This window comes from Panthera onca, chromosome E3 (genome assembly GCF_046562875.1).
Source record: "Panthera onca isolate mPanOnc1 chromosome E3, mPanOnc1 haplotype 2, whole genome shotgun sequence".
Lineage (NCBI taxonomy): Eukaryota > Metazoa > Chordata > Mammalia > Carnivora > Felidae > Panthera > Panthera onca.
In genome coordinates this window covers 13,470,366-13,483,093 of record NC_138354.1, presented here as the reverse complement: position 1 = coordinate 13,483,093, position 12,728 = coordinate 13,470,366, and the positions used below count along the sequence as shown (strand labels likewise).

General features: G+C 44.8%; 1 protein-coding gene and 1 long non-coding RNA gene across 7 annotated transcripts in view; one reads left to right on the top strand and one right to left on the bottom strand.

Annotated features, from left to right (window-relative positions):
- The window catches only part of AUTS2 (activator of transcription and developmental regulator AUTS2), a 1,119,628-nt gene that overhangs the window by 372,637 nt on the left and 734,263 nt on the right, over positions 1-12,728 (bottom strand). The window lies entirely within an intron of this gene.
- On the top strand, positions 4,526-12,489 carry LOC132689679 (uncharacterized). 3 transcript variants are annotated; one of them, XR_013552773.2, is made up of 4 exons: positions 4,526-4,751; positions 4,912-5,891; positions 8,493-8,625; positions 11,655-12,489. It is a non-coding gene; the product is annotated as an uncharacterized LOC132689679 (long non-coding RNA). The 3 variants fall into 3 exon arrangements; XR_009615113.3 differs by having other exon boundaries at positions 4,526-5,057; positions 5,599-5,891; XR_013552772.2 differs by having other exon boundaries at positions 4,526-5,891.

Here is a 12,728-nt window from a genome sequence, read left to right as displayed (position 1 = left end):
ATGTGTCCCTTTGTCCAGGCTCTGCCACTGTCTAATAAGCTAACATTGGTTAAGTCATTAAAACTCACCAGACCACATTTCCCTCATTTATGAGCTGACGAATGTGAGAATCGCCAGCCTTCTGTAACCTTACATGGCTATACGGAGGATCAGGTAAAATGCAAAAGTCCTTTCAAATGGTATAAAACATTACGCAGGTACAAGTCAAGTCAATGAAGATGCTGGCAGGTTTGCTACAATTCTCTCAAGTTTCCTTCACCCAAGCCTTGTGCTTGGATTGACTGAAAATAATAACAGGCCAAAATGACAGAGAACTCTCCTGACACTGACACGAAGGCTGTCGTGAACAAGTTTGGTTTTTTACCTCTTCTATATATCATAGAGGCTAAAAGTTTCATTCACTCAAGAAATACTTATCCATAATACTCTATATTTAAAACACTCTACCAGCTGGTACAGGAGTTATAACAATGAAAAGGCAGGCCTTCTACCTTTGGGGGAGCGGATAAGACAGGCACATAAATAATTGAAATATGAGACAAAGAGCCGCAAGTCCTTCCCCCTCCCCCAACACACACAATTCTGGAAATCCAAAAGAGAGAGAAATCCTATTCTAAGACTTCACGGAGGAGAAGGGATTTGAAGGATCTGAGAATTTCAACACACAAGATCATGCTGGCAGAAATAAAGGATATCACTTTGGATGAAAGGCACAGGATAAGCAGGGGTGTGGAATAACAGATTGTAGAGGCAGAAGACAAAGATGACCAGGGTTTTGCTTGGGCTAGAACACAGGGAGGGAGGGAGAGTACAGAATTGGTCTGAAGGGAAGACAAGGTTCAGGTTGTAGAAGGCCTTACAAGTTAGGTGAAGGAGTACAGGATGTATTCAGTAGGGTTAAGGAACCTGGAAGGCTGCCTAAGGAAATGGCATACTCACATTCATTTGGAAGGAGGACTGATGTCTGGCAGCCATGCGTAAGACGGAATGAGCAGAGTCGGAATGGGGCCTGGTGACAGTCCAGGTACGAGAAACAAAGGCCTGGCTTTGGACAATGGCATGAAGAAGTAGGACAACAGATGAAGAAGTACAGCCCAGACAGAACAAAAGGGCATTACATACACGATGGCTGTCAGCCATGGCAACCAAGGAGTTGAAAGAAAGAACTAAGTCAAATTTTCAACCCTGGGTCACTCTATGGCCAGAATTAGGGAAAGCACGAGAGCCTGCCAGGGTGTGAGTTCTGTTTTGAGCAATGAGTCTATGAAGCTGGCAGGACATCCAAGTGGTGAAGATAGTTTTGGAAGTTATCCACATAGTTAGGAGCCAGATGGTGTTATGAGACTGGAAAGAGAGAAAATAAAGAGACAGATAAAAGAGGGGGCATCCATATTTAGGAAGGCAGGGAGCAATGGAGCCCAAGGTAGAAGGAGAACGTGGAGTATAACGGAAGCCAAAAGAAAAAGAGGGTTTCAAGACGGAGGGATGGCCAACGGGGTTCTGTGTGACCTAAAGGTCATGGGGAAAGGGACCAGGGAAGTTACCAGGCTTGGCAAATACGATGACGCCATGAACCACGAAGAGAAATTTCAGCAAACTAATAAAGGTAGACTCACGAGTGCAAGAAGTTAGGTGGGAGTGGGTGGGAAAAGAAGTACCAACCACGAGAACAAACTGTGCTTCCAAAAGACTTGACAGTGAAGGAAATGAGAATAGAATGGTACCTCGAGGGGCAGCAGGAGCCAAGCAATTTTTTTTAACTTTTTTTTTTTTAATTTATTATTTTTGAGACAGAGAGAGACACAGCATGAACGGGGGAGGGGCAGAGAGAGAGGGAGACACAGAATCGGAAGCAGGCTCCAGGCTCTGAGCCATCAGCCCAGAGCCCGATGCGGGGCTCGAACTCGCAAACCACGAGATCGAGACCTGAGCTGAAGTCGGACGCTTAACTGACTGAGCCACCCAGGCGCCCCAACCAAGCAATTTTTTAAAAGCATCAACTCTTGAGTCTTTCTGGAAGTTGAAGAACGAAAATGAAGAGAGTCAAAAGCCAGGTTCTGGAGGAGGAGGGAGGAAATGGAAGAGGGCACACAAATGGAGGTGCCCACCTTAGAGAAAGGAGTGGATACTTCCTTCATTATTTAGGTGAATGGGAGGAGGAAATGGAAACATTGGTCAAATCTGAGGAGGGGCCTAGGAATATTGAGATCATTCATCCTACAGATAAGTTGGAAGGGACCTGATAATGATGTTTGCATCTATAAAGAATTTGAGGGTTGGTGAAATGATAAGAGAGAGACAAAATAAAGAAGGGAATAGGAGTTATTATAGAAGCTAATGCAATTGAAGTCAGTAAAAGACACAAGTGAAATCTTTCTCAACATGTAACATGTCAGACCCAGGAACCCTCGTTGGAAGTTGGAAAATTTTTCTTTAGAGATATTTAAAAACATAACTGAATTCATGTCCAGTCAGCATATGATATTTCAGAGATTAAACATCTGGAAAAGGCAAATCCACACAGATTGAAAGTACAAGAGTGGTTGTCAGGGGCTGGAGGCAGGAAGGCATGGGTATGGGGTTTCTTCTCGGTGTGATGAAAACGTTCTGGAATTAGACAGTGGTGTTGGTTGTGTGAGATACTAAATGTCTGCGAATATACTAACAATCAGTGAACTGTAGACGTTAAAAGGGTGAGCTTTATGCGATTGTATCTCGATAAAGCTTTTTTATTTAAAACAAATTAAGTCATTTAAAAACAAAAGATTATTTCAGAGGCAGACCTGTCAATAGATATGGAAATATACTAAATGATGTTTTCCTTACATCCCGAAAACCCTCTTGGTTTTCTTTCTTGCAAGGAGCTCTCAGGGCCCCGCAAAGCAGCTAAGACATCATGATTTATTTCAGGAAAATGCTCCAGGAAGGATGTACCAGTATTTGTCCCAGGCAGTAGTTAAGACTGAAGGAAATGCTCAGATTCTCAAGTATTGTGTTCCTAATCAGTGCTCCCCTAACCAAAGTCCACGGACTGATTGCATCCAAACTGTGTGGAGAACATTTCAAAAGTACAAATGCCCAGGCCCCACGAAAGGTCTCCTAACCTACAGTGTCTGGAGACAGGGCACCCGAGTCTGTATTTGCGTGAAACTTTCTACGTTGGCAAACTGCTGTGTCATCACCAACCACACTGTTGAGTAGAAGCATGAGCAAACAGCGTAACCAGCAGAATGGTGGCTGGGCCATTGTGGGGTGTGATGAGCCCATGTCACTGATGGTCACCATGATATGCCAGGCTCTCAGGCAACTTTTCTAAACACTGACTGCTACTGCTCATATTCCTAACCGTCTCCCCCTCGGTCTTTACAGTTTCGAAGGTCCTCGATCCCCTGAGGACATCTTCTAGTTTGCTTTAAGGAAATTAATTCTGTGGCAAGACAGACTGCAGATCCTCTAGCACGCAGACCAGGCTGTGCTAATACTGGCTGGGTTGTCTGGCAGAAATGAAAACGAAATAATACAATATTGCCACCCAGTTTTAATTTGATTGGCAAGTCATACTCAAAGGCCAGAGTTGTGGTTTCTTGGAAATCAAGAAGATAAAAGAAAAGTCAACAACGAATGAGCATCTTCCTTTCTTCATTCCTTCTGCATTTACCAGGAAACCAGCACTCTGCGAAGCCCAGATAAGGCATGACACCTGTCCTCGAGGACAACACAACGCAGGGGGGGAAGTGGAAAGTGGCTGGTGCGTAAGTGCAGGGGCGTCAGTCTCGCGAGCGGTCTGCACAAGGAGAGTGCGGGGACACAGGCTGTGTGTCGGGAGGAAAACGCACACCGCTCCGAAAGAAGACTGGCTTTATGAAAACCTGAACCAAACGCTTCCCCCTGCCGGGTCTCTGGAACTCAGGAAATGGTGTCGACTGTAACCAGGGCTGTGCCAATCTCTCCCGTCGCCTATCTGTGGAGCCGCACGTCCACCTTTCCTGTGGGGAAGGACCCAGGCTGTGATATCCGGACCCTGTGTGCTCTGCCCAGGACCTGACTGATACCTCACTCTTCCCCTGCAGCCCGCCGTGGAAATGAAGAGCTTCTCTTCATGAGAACGGCCAGGGGTCTCTACTCGGAGGCCTATGTGTCCACTAGCCAACACCACAAGCAAGCTCTAGGTCCCTCTCAAGCTCGTATTAGTAGGCGAAGGAGAGCGCCTCTGACATTCTCCAGTGACGGCCCCAGGAGCAGGTTTTTGCCAGCGGTGAGCACCAAGGCATAAAGGAAAGACCTCAAAGCTGAAGGCTCTTTTCCCTCCACAGACAGTCTCTTGGCACAGTCGGCCCCGTGCACAGCTGCCTGGAGCTGAGCTAGAATGGCAATCGTCGTCGTTCTGCAGTACGACAGGAGTGGTATTTTGCTGTAGGCCCAGCTTCTGTTAAGATGGCAGAAGAAGTGGCCTGTCATCCAGAATTACTTCTCAGATCCCAATTATATGTTTCAAAAATATCACCTATTAAGGCCCAGACACTTTGTTTGCTGGTTGCAGCCCTCTGAACAGGTTACCATGGATTTATGCTGGCATAATGGGCCTGCATGATGTATGTTCCCTGTCAGTGCTGAAACAACAGTCAGTGCGTCTGAGCAGGCCCACCTGCCAAGCAATATGTTCTCAATCCCTCAGGCAGAGCAGTGCATTGCTCGGCTAAGGAAATGTCCCCCCACTGAGCAAATGGCAGAGCCACGGAACACAGGCAACTGTGAGCGCATGCGCACAGAAGATCACAGACACACGGCAGGAGGGGCGACGGGGAGGGACAGTGAGGATGTTCCCGTCAAGCTTCACTTCACAGTGACAGGCAAACGATCTCACGGTTTTTCTTTCTTTCCTTTTTTTCCTTCTCTAATGAACTACCATAGGCTGCTAATCGCATACATCATTAACACAAGTGGCTGGAGGTTGGCTGTGGGATGGCTGGCAGATCGGTCGCCGAAGCCCAAAATGGGGAAGGGATGGGACTGAACGCTCAGGATCACGCAGAAGGGGCCTGTCTCGTGGTGCTTAGGTGTGCCGGTGGAGGACAAAGGCATAGTCTGATGGAACCCTCTTTGCGGGGGGGGGGAGGCAGCACACTGCAGGTCACTAGAGAATGCAGCAGGTTCCCCGCAATGACTGATGGGAGAGCTCCCCACCACCCTGCTTCTGCTGGTCTCCCGGAGGTGCCCCTAGACAGAGAGGCGGGCTTTGCCTTTTCCCTGGAAAAAGCAGACTTTTGTCAAGGCCGGGCACCGGGGCTTCCGGCTGGGAGTGCTCCGGCTAATTAGGGATAGCATGAGGCCTGCGCTGTGAAGAAACCCTCGGAGGCACAGGACAGACTCCGCTTTCAGCGGCTGGGAAGAGGGGAGCGGGACATGCTCCTCTCTGGGTGGGGAAGCTCTCTGCAGATTATGTAATGAGGAACAATGAATGGCTTTCTCGCGGGCGGTGGAAGGACAGTGCTGTTCAAAGCAGTTAACACAACGTTTTTTACAAAGGCTACAATCTTGCTCGGGATTTTAGGTCAGTCCTCTCTAACCTCTTTCAAGATCTCCAAACGGTTTTGTCAGGTCCTGAACCGCACGGAGTGGACGGTCACAACAGTTCTCGTTGAGGCCCACGACAGACTGCTCGCTTGTATTTTATATGGCTGTGCTGAGCACATGAGCTAGCACACGGGAGAACAACCTCCTCGCACCTGCTGATGGAGGGAGGAAGGCCAGCTCCCAGAGAAAACAAGCAGCGGTTAGATTCCGGTCCAGCCGAACGATGAAGGATCGTGCAGCCGCTGAAAATTATAGTTTGGTTCTCTAGTGAGGAACGTTTCAAAAGTACCAGAATGTATCAACAGGAAAAAAAGCAGGTAGAATTGGATCTCATTTAGGGACAAATGTATAGACTTCATAAATGTTTGTGTACACACACACACACACACACACACACACAGAGGTCTGGAGGGATGCTTGAGAATTGGTATCTTCGGGTGAAGAGATTTCAAGTGGTTTTTACTTTCATTACTCTTCTGTACATTTTAATTTTTTTCAAATAAGGATGTGTCATTTTATGAAAATACGTCAGGCTATTTTAATAAAAATGTACGAGAACAACCATAATGCAGTGCAGCGAGACATTAGTGTTTTCAGAGGAGGGAAGAATCGTGGTGTTCAGACAGAGAAAGGTCCCTTAGAAAAGGTGGTGTGAGCGGAACGGAGGCTGAGGAGTTCTGGGTGGGGATGGTAGTGCACAGTGCATCCAGGTGAGAAGCAGAGAGAGCAACCACAGAGGGCCAGAAAATGGGGGACATGTTAAAGGCAGCGGCCAAGAATGCACCGTGGCTACCGTTCGAGCAGGTACCTATTTGTGGAGACGTAGTAAGATTTGAGGGAGGTGGGAGCCTTTTGTAATAGTCTTTACTGCCAGAAAGTCTAAAGACTTTTATAATAGTCTTTACTGCCAGATAGAGGAGTTTCCATTTAATTTGTAAGGCAAACAAGACCCAAAGAAAAGAGCATGTAAGGGAGTGTGTGTGTATTTGAGAAACCGTTGATATAGGAGACATGTTTTAGGAGAAAAAAAATCAAGCAGTGATGTATATGATCAGAGCTGAGGACAACGGGAGACAGACAAATGAATTAGAAAGCTACTGGAACATTCCAAGGAAGAAGTGAGGAAACGAGGAGATTCTGAACAGATAAAAAAAAAAAAAAAAAACCAACAATGTGTTAGAGTTTAGGGAATTAAAATTGGTTGACCTAGATGTTCAGCAAGAAGAGCCAAAGATGAGATTATAGCTACGTGGAGCTTAAGGTACTGCTGTGATTCACAAGGGAAACTATGGGGCAATGGAGTCTGGATTGGGTGAGAACACTGGTCTGGGAAATCACTCTCAGGGCTCCATGTGCACGGATATGAGTAGAAAATATGCTTTATGAGCGAAAGCCTTAGCCTGTGGTTCAGTGCCATACTGCTCACTCACAAAACATTGCTGGGCATGTGGTAAGAACTCAAAGGTATTTACCGATGGAATGAAGAACTACTAACATTGAAACGAATAGGTCAAGGTGAGTACAACAGAAAGAGAAAGCCAAAGAGAACTGAAAACAGACCCTTGGGGTCAGTTAACAGGTGGGAGGAGGAGGAAGTTGACAGGACAAAGGGGAAAGAAGAAGAAGCTTTAAGATTAACGTCTTGCCACTTGGTGAAATTTGGTCCCTGATTTTCTTTGGACAATTTTCTAGAATGTTTGGGGTTTCAGCTTTTTTATATTTAGAAAAGGAGTGATGCTAATCTTGAAGGCTCCATGAGATCCAGAATTCAATGCATCATTCACTGTTGATTTTTAAAATTTTTTTAAATGTTTATTTATTTTTGAGAGAGAGAGAAAGAGAAAGAGTGAGTGAGTGAGTGAATGGAGGTGAGCAGAGATAGAGAGGGAGACACAGAATCCGAAGCACGTTCCAGGCTCCGAGATCTGAGCACAGAGCCCGACGCGAGGCTCGCACTCAGCCGAAGTCGGACGTTAACCAACTGAGCCGCTTAGGCGTCCCTATTTAATTCTTCTTATTAAGAATTTGTGGAGGCACCTGGGCAGCTCAGTCGGGTAAGTGTCTGACTTCGGCTCAGGGCACGATCTCACGGCTGGTGAGTGTGAGCCCCGCATCGGGCTCTGTGCTGACATCTCAGAGCCCGGAGCTTGCTTCAGATTCTGTCTCTGTCTTTCTCTGCCCCTCATGCATTCACGCTTTCTCTCAAAAATAAGTAAACATTAAAAAAAATTTAAAAACCCAATTTGTGTCTGATTAAGCAGGAATATGCAAGTTTAGGGGCCCCTGGGTGGCTCAGCTGATTGAGCATCCAACTCTTGATTTAGGCTCAGGTCATGATCTCACAGTTTCGTGAGATCTCATGGTTTGAGCCCCACGTCGGGCTTTGTGCTGACAGTCCAGAGTCTGCTTGGGATTCTTTCGGCCCCCTCTCTCTGCCCCTTCCCCCATGCACATGCACTCAGGCTTGCTCTCTCCCTCTCTCTCAAAATAAATAAACCTTAAAAAAACAAAGAATATGTAACTTTCCTGAAGGCCAAGAAATTTCTCTCCCTATATTGCTTAATGCTGTAACTTTCTCAGGAATTGTTGCTCAATAAATCAGCTGATTTGACTTTGTCCTTTTTTGTACTGAAATATAATCTGCAATAGTAAAAGGCACTGATCTCAAGTATACAGTTTGTTGAGTTTTGATAAATGTATGCACGCGTAACCTGTCTTCCTGCCAACATGTAGGACGTTTGCATGTTGACTGGATTTTGATTCCTTCATGACTGCGTTAGTGAAAACCCACGTGAGTTGTCCTTATTCCTCTTCTCTATCTTACCACTATCTTATTGGTAAAATAGTTATATAATCAGTCATTTTCGGATATAGAATTCTGATGTTTTTCTTAGTGTTATTTCTTCTTCTTCTTTCAGTATTTTCCCCATGTAATAGGCCATAAATTCAAGTAAGATCCTTGGACCAGATCAAACATTATTTATGTAGGATCAGTGCCAGATTTTTTTACTTAAAAGGGATTTCGTGAATCTGACAGTCTCACCGTAAGAGGTATTTATCCTATATTCTTTTATATTAGTGAATATTTGGTTATTATGAGAGAATACTTAATTCATTTTTTGCCAAAGATAAATGTGTTTGATAGCATATTTTTAAAAACAGGCTGTTATATTTCAGACTAGTTTTGAATATTTCTTCAGTTGGGTCATGGAGACTGTGGTTTTTGAATCATCTGGACCCAAACACCATTCAGCTGACTTTGGCTCCTTAGAGCAGGGTAAGGGGAGCTCTGCTTCCTCCTGTTTTTAATCAGATACAATTTGATATTTACCCATTTCTGACACCTGGCCCTGACAAAGTCCGCGGATGCCAGTTCAGGCGGGACCACATCTCTGACCTCGATGAGTCCTCTGGATGTGACAGCTCCCCCAAGCTCAAATGCTGTGGGGTCACTTTGACTCTGCTTTTCCCCACCTTACAAGAGGCAGGCTTCCCAGTCATAAACCCAAGCTGAGGACTAGAGCCCTCCCCTGAGATCACAACCATGGATGTGGGCCTGGCTTTGCCAGCGGAAAGGGGACTGCTTTTGTGGTTAGTGTCAGACGTCAATGCTAGGGGCTGGCTTCCAGGCAAAGTCTCCAACACTCAATCTCTACCAAAACAAAATCAGAACCAACACAAGCAACTGAAATTACCGAAGTCTGTCCTCCCGATGGTTAAACAAACAATTCTACCTGCAGTGAATTTTAAGTACTTTGGGTCTCTATATGAGCAAATATTCCACTATTTGCATTAACTTGGGTTGATCCTGGAGGCACATTAATCAGCAAAAGAGGAGAGAATGTCATTTGTGCCAAATACCCAAGCCCTTGCTTGAGTCAAATGCTACACTGAAACAGTGTAAGTTTTCTAGTGCTGGAGGCTCAACAGTTCCAATAAGACCGCACAGGAGAAGTCACTAAATCAAACAGTCAATGTAAATCTATCGAACCACTTCACTTTGAGATCAGTGTCAGCCCTGTTTCGAACACAGTCTGTCTAGACTCTGGAGAATCTGAAATCTCAGAAGCTGAGCTCATTATCTCTTCAACCATGATCTAGTCTAAATATGTTTAACTTACAAGCCACTCTAACACAGCACAGTTATTTGCCCGTGGTACAACAGATAAACTGGGAAAAACCTCTTAGCTCTTGTCTTGTGTTGAGGAAAACAATACCATACAAGACCTAACAGTTTCAATGAAGGTCTCAGGCCATGTGAAGTAAACATAATGATACACCAAGACTGAAAGTGAAGAAATTAAGTGCATAGTGTAGGAATCCTCTCTACCTCATTGCTGTGAAAGGATTTTCAGGCCTGCGTGTGGACACCCCCACTGATGGCATTTACTACTTTCCTAGGCTCTGTATAGCTGTGCATTTTATTCGAGCTGTCAGCACAGAGCCGGGCACGGGGCTTGAACCCATAAAATGTGAGAGTGTGACCTGAACTGGAGTCGGACACTTAACTGACTGAGCCACCCAGGTGCCCCCTGTGCATTTTATTCTGAATTCAACTCTGCCCCTCTAGAACCTATGCACATGGAGTGGCCTCACTTCTGGCCTCTGCAAGTGCAAATTAATTCTCACAGCTCTTCCATATGAGAGTTTGTTAGCTATCTGGCATCCAAGACCTAGCTGCACAATTGCAAATATGGTTTAAGGCATGGTTCCTAGTCCAGGGTTACTACAAGGATAACAAATGTTATGTGGGCAATCTGGCTTATTCCCAGAATCTTAGGGTAAAAAAGTCATGAAATGAAATGCATAACAGCCATAGAAAAGGCAGTGCCAGTCCTACCAAGATTAGAAGTGATGTGAATAAAATGGTACACGAAACAACGTTCTAACAAAATCACAAAGGTGGGCCCTCATTAGTTTGCATAATGCTTAGATCGCAGTTTAAAATCTAGACGGTTTTTGCTCCGTATATTTATTGTACCTTGTAACATTTGTCCTCCAAAGGTTTAATCTTGATACTTTACATTTGTATAGCACTTTAGAGCTTTCAAAGAATTTTACATGTAATTTTATATAATTTGATTTTAAAATTCAAAAGTGACATTAAGCTGTGGAAAATAAGCCTCTCGCCAACCATGCTGAGAATATGATGAGGCATGGAAGTGTAATCCACTCTCCTGAATGGATTCATGGTGTCCACGAGTTTGGGTTCTCAAGCAGAGCCCTGTCTGTCTCGTACTAGCTGTGAGACCTCAGTCGAATTTCTTAACCCCTCTAAGCCTCGTTTCCTCTTCTGAACATGCAGATAACATACTGGGGACCTCAGTGAATTCATCCGCACCAAGAGCCGAGCCCAGCGCCTGCTACACAGGATGAATAAATGTCTGTGCTTAATGATCTTTTGTGTTCATCAGGGCTAGTGACAGATTTCTTTATTATAAAATGTTTTTATAATACATGACAGAAAAGTCTGGTAAAAGTATTTAAAGTATCGAGGGCTTAAAAGAAAGTTGTCACTTTAATAGTCTCAAAAATACTGTGATGGCCACGTCTGGGTATAAACACAGAAGAACTGAAAGCAGGACTCGGATCTGTGTGGGGTGGCGTTATTCACAATCCCCGCTAGGAGGAGGCAGCCCCAGGGTCCCCTGGAGGATGAATGGCTACACAAAATGTAGCACACACAGAATGGAATACGACTTGGCCTTAAAAAGGAGGGAAATTCTGATACCTGCTGAACACAGACGAACCTTAAGGTCATTATGCTACGTGAAAAGAGCCAGTCACAAAAAGACAAATACTGTATGATTCCACTCACGTGAGATACACAGAGCAGTCAAATTCATAGAGGAAAAAGGTAGAAATGGTGGTTGCCAGAGACTGGGGAGGAAGGAATGGGGAGTCATCGTTTAATGGAAATGGGAGTTTCAGTTTGGGAAAATGAAAAATGTTCTGGAGATGGACGATGGCTGCACAACGTCCTTAATGCCACTCAACTGTACACAACACTTGTTAAAGTGGCATATTTTATATCACATACATTAAAATGGTAATTTTTATTTTTTATTTTTTTGCCCCAGCAACAACAGATACTGCAATGGTATTCCAACAGACGTCAGGCTTCAGAGAAGTACGAGAGGTACTTAATGCCTAATGAGGAAGACAGAAAACGAACAACAAGTGTCCATCCAAAGTACTCCAACTAGGGCAATGAGCAAATAAATAAATAAGCATCCCTGACACAACAACTTGCCAATGACATTATCCAGTTGGTGGACATTAGCCAGATGTCTTGGGTCAGAATCGTGGACAAAGACCGTCACCTGAAGTTTCACTCAACAACACTCAGTAACAGCGCATGATTATTACATACTAAAAATCAAGAGGCTCCCAAAGACACTTAGTGACTGACAGCTTCATCTCCCAGGCTTTTTAAAGTTCATCATGCAAACACAGACAGTGTGAAACAGTTAGTCTAATTAAGCATTTTCCTTATCCTCCCCCAGCAGAACTGCGTTTGAGATAAAGGATAATGGCACTAAATGAACAGGTTAATTAGAGACAGCATTTACCCCCGCAGGCCCTTCACTGGAAACACCATTTCACACCATTACATCACACAGGAGAGCCAGGCTCCAGGGACCAGCTCCTGAGACAGCCAATGACCGGCAGAGAACGTAGCAAGTAGTAGAAGGGGAAATCATGTTGGCATACCCAGTGTGTGTGCTCAGCCAGGATGGCCCCCCATGTTTCTCTAGGGCGTGAGCCCGCCAACTACAGCTGCAGGCCAAATCCACCCCGCGATCACTTTTTGTATAGCCCGTAAGGTTAGTCTCTGCATTTTTAAGGTGTTGTTTAAAAAAACAGAAAAAGAGAAAAGAAATCAAGAAAGAACGTATGGCAGAAACCTGCGCGGTCACAAAAGCTAATATGTTCTCTCTGGCCCTTTACAGAAAAGGTTTGCCAAGCCATTGTCTCGGATGATAGGAATCAAGCTATGTGCTCAATACGAAAGGAAGGAGGGTAAAGAGAATTGCAAAATGTTCACATGGGAGATTTTTTTTTTAAACTCCAACCCTGTCACCAGGTGCCATGCTACAAATATCTTAAGCTGATGCAGAGGTGTCCTTTTGTTAGGAACAAAGCTTTCTCTC